General features: G+C 38.0%; 1 pseudogene; it reads left to right on the top strand.

The window, feature by feature from the left end:
- Window positions 1-602: 602 nt before the first annotated feature.
- On the top strand, window positions 603-8,116 carry LOC102124630 (ADP/ATP translocase 2 pseudogene; annotated as a pseudogene).
- The last annotated feature ends 349 nt before the right edge of the window (window positions 8,117-8,465 follow it).

The following is an 8,465-nucleotide window of genomic DNA, read 5'->3' as shown; positions in this document are numbered from 1 at the left end:
CATCAATGATAGACTGAATTAAGAAAATGTGGCACATATACACTATGGAATACTATGCAGCCATAAAAAAGGATGAGTTCACGTCCTTTGCAGGGACATGGATGAAACTGGAAAGCATCATTCTCAGCAAACTATCACAAGGACAGAAAACCAAACACTGCATGTTCTCACTCAGGTGGGAATTGAACAATGAGAACACTCGGACACAGGGCGGGGAACATCACACACTGGGGCCTGTTGGGGGCTGGGGGTCTGGGGGAGGGATAGCATTACGAGATATAACTAATGTGAATGACGAGTTGATGGGTGCAGCAAACCAACATGGCACATGTATACCTATGTAACAAACCTGCATGTTGTGCACATGTACCCTAGAACTTAAAGTATAATAATAATAATAAAAAAATAAAGAAATTGTGCAAATTATAAAGAGCCTGAAATGAACCTATAAAGACTTGCACTTGATCTCAGAGGCAGTGGAGAGCTCTGGGAGCCTATTGCACAGGGGACAGATACAAAGGATGGAAAATACCTTATGTTCTGTAAACAGAGAAGCTTAACAGGAGAGACTAGACTACAATAAGCTGTGTCAGGTGGTGGTAATGATAGCGAGTTTGCCTGATGTAGCCAAAAGAGCACTAAACTTTAGCTTGACTTCTGGGACCAGCTCTGCGCTAACTGGCTTCATGATCCCGGACAAGTCACTTAATCTCTTTGGACCTTCATTTTCTCTTCCAAGGATCCCTCAAGGTTAGGGAAAGCATCTTTGGAGACAATAGCAAGGCAGCATGAATGGACCAAACAGGTAAGAGTCTGTGCCACCCAAGTCTTGCTTCAACCAAATCAAATTTTCTTTTATCTATTTTATTTTTATCGTTACTATCAATTTGGGGACTTCTGTGTAACACTTGGAGAAAAGTTTCTGATACTTAAAAAGTTTTGAGAAAAACTGGATGGTAGGAGTCTCCTTCAAAGGCATAAAATTCTGAGATTCTCTAAAGGAGAGCAGTTTTGCAAGAGAAGATGCAATAGCACTTGATAACTGATTGGATAAAGAAGGGAAAAGTGAAGGATGCCAACGAAGATTGGATGACTGGAAGACATCAAGCAAAAATGAGCATAAGGAATAGGAGACAGTTCCTGGGAGAAAAAATTGAGCTTTCCCTAAAACGTGTATGAAGTCAGGAATTAGAATGGAAGTATTTTCTCTTCATTGTTTTTCTAATACTCTTAAAGTCTTTCACTCTAAGCTACAACATCCAAAAAAAGGATAATTTTATTACAAACATAATCTAAAATATCATCTATTATGTCTTTCATTATTATTTAGAAATGGAATAAACACAGTCTCCCGGAATCCAATTTTATTATTATTATTATTATTTTTTTTTTTTTTTTTTTTTTTTTTTTTTGAGACAGAGTCTTGCTCTGTCACCCAGGCTGGAGCCCAATGGCGTGATCTCAGCTCACTTCAACCTCCACCTTCCAGGCTCAAGCAATTCTCCTGCCTCAGGCTCCTGAGTAGCTGGGATTACAGGCACCCACCACCACGTCCAGCTACTTTTTGTATTTTTAGTAGAGACAGGGTTTCACCATGCTGGCCAGGCTGGTCTCAAACTCCTGACCTCAGGTGATCCACCGGCCTCGGCCTCCCAAAGTGCTGGGATTACAGGCATGAGCCACCGCGTCTGGCCAAGAATACAATTTTTAAAGAAGTTTTTAATGTGTTCTTAGGCAAAATGCTTTTACTTTGGTGATACAGGTATTTGTAGTCAATCTTTAGGGTTTAAATTATTGGCTTTAATTTTCTATTTCCCATATGTAAACCAAGTCAAAATGCCACATGTAAACTTGGCATTTTTCTCCTAAGGTGCTTATTTTAACATAAAGAAATATTAATTTGATATGTTCTGTTTTGAGGTGTTACCTTTGTCCTGGATTATTCATACTAGATTTTGGATAGTATATGCAAAAATGCTTTGAACAAATGAAACTATAACCCTTCCATGTGTAAACTCAGCATGTATTTTAAATTTTCTTTCAAAAGTACAGTATCACACGCAACTGGGAACAAAAGCTACAGGGAACAGAGTGTAATGGATCGTGATGACTATTTTAGAACAGCTTGAACCTCCTTGTAGCCTACAAGAAGGCTATGTGAGCTGAATTCAAAAGTGCTGAAAATGGATTCTACTGCAAGCTGCAGTTACAGGGGCAAATATGCTTTTTTATAACTTACAACAATAGAAGAAATCTCAAATAAAAGGACTCATCTCAATGGGAAAATATGTTATCCCCTATGTCCTTCCATTCTGTGCATTTCTTTTTAATAGGAAGCATGCACATAAATACAGAATGGTTTCTAAATTACTAATATATTTTGTTCCAGTTGCTTGCCACTAATGCAACAAATTGCATTTGTCTATCATTTTATTGATGTTATGGCTTTTGTCTCTTGTGAATGGAATTATTACTACTATAGCAAATCAATTAGATTTAAACGTTTGAGGCAAAAGAGAGGTCAAATAATGAGTTTTTGATTCACTGTCTCCATGTTCGAAAATGCACCATATTTATGTTTAAAATAATTGTATTAAGCACAGAAAAAAGGGAGAAAAGGAAATAACTGCACCATACTTTCATTCTAGTCTAGCTTTTAATATCCTCAAAGTATATTGCCCTCGTTCTATCTCCTTGGTAGTAACAGGACCACTTTTCTTCAAATTAAAGTTTTCAAGCTATGCTCAGCACCGGTGGGTTCTTAATGAACAGAAACCTCCTATATTTTGGAAAATCATGACCCTTCAGTATGACTGGAATGATAGCCTTCAATTCCTTGCTGACAGATTATAAGCTAATACATTTGGGGAAGATGATGACCAAGGACATCCGACATTTGATAATGTTGTTCTGACACTAAGGTGATCCCACAGACCCCTCACCCCTTGCCTGGGAAATTGGCATGCTCGAATGAAATCCTTTACCAGTAGAGAATGCCATTGTTGAGCGGTTCCTTGTTTGCTTGAGAACAATGAAAGACAGAGTGATTTAGTTGTCCATCAAGCACATTAGTTCACATACACAAAAAAAGAACACTTTATTAATCCTATTTCTCCTAGTCTGAATCTTCCCAAGCACAATGCTCATACTCCCTTTTTTTTTTCTGTGCTGTGACTCCTCAAACCATTTCTGATAGAAAGACACAGCAAGAATTTAATGGTGCAGAACAAGCAAGTGAGCCCTCTCTGCAGTGCACCCCATAGCAATGAGAATGTGCTTCCCATGACTCAGAATGAATCAGATGGAGAAGAAAAAATAACAGCACAAAACTGCAGCTTCAAAAATAAATGACAATGTGCGATCTGGAGAAATGAGACTGCATTGCTGAGCATGGTCGCCCAGTGCAGCCATCCTGCCTGCTGCATTCTCCAAGGGACAGGTAGAACGGAGAGCAGGCTTTTCTTCCAAAGTAAATCAAAACACTCTGTTGTTTAAACACATTCTCGCAAAATAAATCATTTACCTCTGTTCTTCCAAGTGACATGTATCAAAATCAATGGCATATGTCAAAGCTGCCCTTTATATGAAAGTTTCACACACATATATGAAGGTTCATACAGAATGAGAGCTCAAAATACAAATTTATATATTTTTTCAGAATATTTATAGAACATATATATACAATTCCTGAAATCTACATTCACATATATATATGTATGTATACGTATATGGGATCTATATTTACATATACATGAAATATTAAAAAGGGGAAGTTATTTAAGTTACACCTACTTTTTCCTTTTTCATAATTTCTGATTGAAATCGAAGATGTCTCTCACTAGGAACAGCCAGCAAATTTCCTTATGTGAAATGCTAATAAAGGGCAACATTTATTTTCTTTTTCTTTTTTTTTTTTTTTTTTTTTGAGACGGAGTCTCGCTCTGCCGCCCAGGCTGGAGTGCAATGGCCGGATCTCGGCTCACTGCAAGCCCCGCCTCCCGGGTTCACGCCATTCTCCTGCCTCAGCCTCCCGAGTAGCTGGGACTACAGGCGCCCGCCACCTCGCCCGGCTAATTTTTTTTGTATTTTAGTAGAGACGGGGTTTCACCGTGTTAGCCAGGATGGTCTCGATCTCCTGAACTCGTGATCCGCCCGTCTCGGCCTCCCAAAGTGCTGGGATTACAGGCTTGAGCCACCGCGCCCGGCCAAAATTTATTTTATTTTTCTAATGTTATCAACAGAAGAGCAGCCAGCCTATGCTGTCCTAGACCTATGCCCGCTTTCTACTTGCTACTGGAATTGTCCTTTCTTCTATCCTCCCCTCTCCTCCTACAGTTGCCCAGATCCTCCCCGACCTTCTCATCCCCACCATTCCACATTCCATGCTCCACCTTTGACTTCACCCCACAGCTAGTGAGTTGTGAAATTTATGGTAGGGGACAAGCTGTCAAGGAAAGAGAAGAGGAATCAGGGCAAGGAAAATTTCTCTGAATGTTCCTTGCTTTCTGCCATACCCCAATGCAATCTGTGAGAGAAACAGACAAGAAAGAATATCCCAACCCCTGCTGCTCCTCCCTACCCAGCCTCTCCCACCTTTGCTGATTGATTTAAGAATAACTGGGAGGACAGAAATAGAGCAATAGGTAAAAGGAGGAGGAGGTTGCACAGGATCAGATCCCCACTCTCCCCGCGTGCCTTGGCACGATGTAAGTTCCCTGGAAAAAAGAGAGAGAAAACCCTTAATTAACTGAGATGAAGGTCTTGCCATCTGGCAGAATAAAGGCTCAAAATACAAATTTACTTTAGTCACTTTCCTTGCCCACCTGAGTTTGCAGCCTGAGAGTCATAGATGGTACATTCTCAACATGGTAACAAATACCTACTTTAAACCAACAGCCAACACAGTAACTTAGAGTAAAATGATAGAGGCAATTCCATTGAAATTAAGGATCAAAACAAGAGAATACATCACTCTCATTCTTCTTTTGAATTCAATTCAAAAATTAAGGAATAGAAACAAAAAATAAACACTTTATTAGAAATAAGGACACAAGATCATCTTATACAGCCCATATGAGAATTGAAAATGTCTCAAATTAATTTTTTAGACTTCAGCAAAGTAATCTGATACAAGATAAATATGCATTTTCAGTCTTGCCTAATAGCATCAATGATCAAAAAGACAAAACAAGAGAAAACCCAGTTTATATAAAACAACAGTATAAAGCATAAAATATTTGTGAATAAACCTAACCAAAAAGTTTGTGATTAATATGAAAAAAATTGAATTTTGTATATAAAAGAAGAGAGATGCTTGCATAAAAGGATGTAAAGATCAAATACTTCTAATACTAATAAAAGGCAAATTTTATTTTATTTTTATTTTATCAACAGAAGTGTGAGCCAATAGTCAGCATTCACTGAAGGCAATGAATATTGGGAGTTATTACCCAGCTATACCAAGGATTGTTCAAGGGATTTTATATATTTTATATTTTATTGTATCTTTCCAACAAATCTATCAAATATTACTATTGACATTTTAGAGATAATGCATGTCAGAGTACAAAATCTGATCTTTTATTAAGTTTGACACATTAACTTTGTGAAAATGTCTGGATTTTCACCTCCAAAGCATATAGTTTTAAAAAAACAACTGAATAAATTCCATGGGATTTTTTTAACATGGTAAAATTAATGTTCTAAAAGGTGTGAAAGGCAGAAGAAAAACCTTAAGGAGCAATTTTACAGAAGAATTAACAAACAAGTAAAAAGAGAAACAGACACTAGTATACACAAACTTTAAGGGAGTTTGATCAAGGGAGCATCAGAAATGAGTGGAAGAAAATATTGATATTTTAAATGATGTTGAGAAAATCAGCTACAGGGCCGGGGCGGCGGGGGGGAAGCAAGTGATCCTTTGCTTCACATCACACATCAAATGTAGTTCCAGAAGTTTTAAAGAATTAATTTTAAAAACATATCATCGTCATCATCATAAACTGGAAGAAAACATATAAGGATAGACTGAGAATAATAGCAAAAAAAAATTTAGAAAGAAAAAGTTCAACAAACTAAAGAAGTTCCATGAATCAATTTTTTAAAAAACAAACATCCCGTTTGAATACAGACTGAGAATGTGAATAGGTGAGTTACAAAATGATGGCTCATATATTCTATTTCTACTCATGTCAGAAATAGGTGTCAGTTTGGTAAATCGTTCTTTACTAGTAATTAAGTTGTGCCATTTTTAAAATTCATTGGAATAAATTTTTATAGTATCCTCATACATAATTTAATACCAATAGGATCTAAAGTGATGTTCCATTCTTAATTCCTGATGGTGGCAATTATAGCTTTTCTTTTTTGTCTTTATCAAACTTTCCTGCACAGAGATAACTTTTGTTTGGGTTGAACTTTTCTATTATATTATGTGTTTGCTCTATATCTCATTATTTTCTGCTTTCATTTTTATTATACCTTTTCTCCCCTTTGTTTGGTTTTAATTCGCTGTTCTTTTTCTAACTTCTTGAGATGAATGGTAAGATCATTGATTTTCACCCCTTCTTGTTTCCTAACACATGTATTAGTTATTATAAGCTTCCTTCTAAGCAAGGCTGCATTCCTAAACCTTAAAACAATTATCATGATTTGCCTATTAAGTGAAAGTTAGTTAATTAGGTAGATTAATTTTTTAACAGCAATGATAATGGAAAAATGGTGACAAAGGATATAGAACTTTTGTTTCAAAATAAAATGGTAAGAGTAGATACTGATCATAAATGAGCAGTGATTTCAGGAAAGTAAAAAAATTTTTCCTAAATGTGAATCAGATTTTGTGTTTATCTTCCCCTTAGGGGAAGCAGTCTCACAACATATGTTCCATCCTCTTTTAATGGAACCAATGTTCATTTTTCCCAAAGCACTGATATTACCACACACGATCCCTAGTGGTAGCAGGAATTGAAAAAAAAATAACAGTTTGTAAAATCATTGAGCTGAGTTCAATAGATGAGGGGAAGTGAGGGGCATTCCTTCTGATATCCTGTTAATTTTTACCAGAATTGATGAAATACAGAGGAAAAGAGAAGGAAGTCTGCCCAGAGCCCCAGAATCAAAGCTGGTTCCCAGTCCAGTCCCATCTTACAGCTGCCAGCCTCCTCTTTCCTTTCAATGTGACAGATGCCACTGTGACCTTCTCCAAGGACTTTCTGGCAGGTGGGGTGGCTGCGGCCATATCCAAGACCACAGCAGTGCCCATCAAGTGGGTCAAGTTGCTGCTGCAGCAAGTACAGCATGCCAGCAAGCAGACTACTGCAGATAAGCAATGCAAGGGCTTGACAGACTCTGTGGTTCATACCAAGGAGCAGGGAGTCCTTTCCTTCTGCCACAGTAACCTGGCCAGTGTCATCAGATACTTACCCACCTAGGCTGTCAACTTTGCCCAAGGTAAATAGAGGCAGATCTTCCCAGGTGGGGTGGACAAGAGGCCTCAGTTGTGGCGCTACATTGCAGGCTATCTGGCCCCCACTGATGCCACTGGGCCACATCCTTGTGTGTGGTGTACCCTTTTGATTTTTGCAGCTGCTTGACCTTGTACCCGTCTAGCAGCTACTGTGGGTAAAGCTAGAGCTGAAGGGAATCCAGAAGCCTCAGTAACTGCCTGGTTAAGATCTACACATCCGATGGAATTAAGAGACTGCACCAAGGCTTTAATGTGTCAGTGTGGGGTATTATCATCTACCAAGCTTCCTACTTTGGTATCAGTGACATTGCAAAAGGAATTCTTCCAGATCCCAAGAACACTAACATCTTCATCAGCTGGATGATCACACAATCTGTCACTAGCATTGCTGGGATAGAAAGTCATTCCTATCCATTTGACACTGTTTGCCACCACAAGATGATGTGGTCAGGGTGCAAAGGAACTGATATTCTGTACACAGGCATCCTTGACTGCTGGAGGAAAATTGCTCATGAAGGAGACAAAGCTTTTCTCAAAGGTGCATGGTCCAACATTCTCAGAGGTATGGGTGGTGCTTTTGTGCTTTTCTTTTGTGATAAAATCAAGAAGTACACATAAGTTATTTCCTGGGTTTTTCCCCTGTGAACAGGCATGTTATATTATATAAAATATCTTGAGCCTTGTTGATAGACTCTGGGTTGTGCATTCATTAATGGCAACTATTTACTGTTGAAAATCAGAAGCAATAATATTCATATGACCAGTTCTCACTTAAAGCCATTTCCATGATGATGACGGTGGTAATGATGATTATGATTATGATTATGGGACTGAATTACATTTTTTATTTCAGTCATTCCTGATAAGTAACAAATATGAACAAATAAAAATATCTAAGATACAAAGAGAAAGAAATCCACAGTAACTGAAAGAGGTTCAAATCTACCAGTAAATCTGGTAGAGTGGAACAATAGAATTGGAACAGAGCTCTGTCAACACA

Source organism: Macaca fascicularis, chromosome 6 (assembly GCF_037993035.2).
Source record: "Macaca fascicularis isolate 582-1 chromosome 6, T2T-MFA8v1.1".
NCBI classification, from domain to species: Eukaryota; Metazoa; Chordata; class Mammalia; order Primates; family Cercopithecidae; genus Macaca; species Macaca fascicularis.
This window is presented reverse-complemented; position numbering and strand designations above follow the sequence as displayed.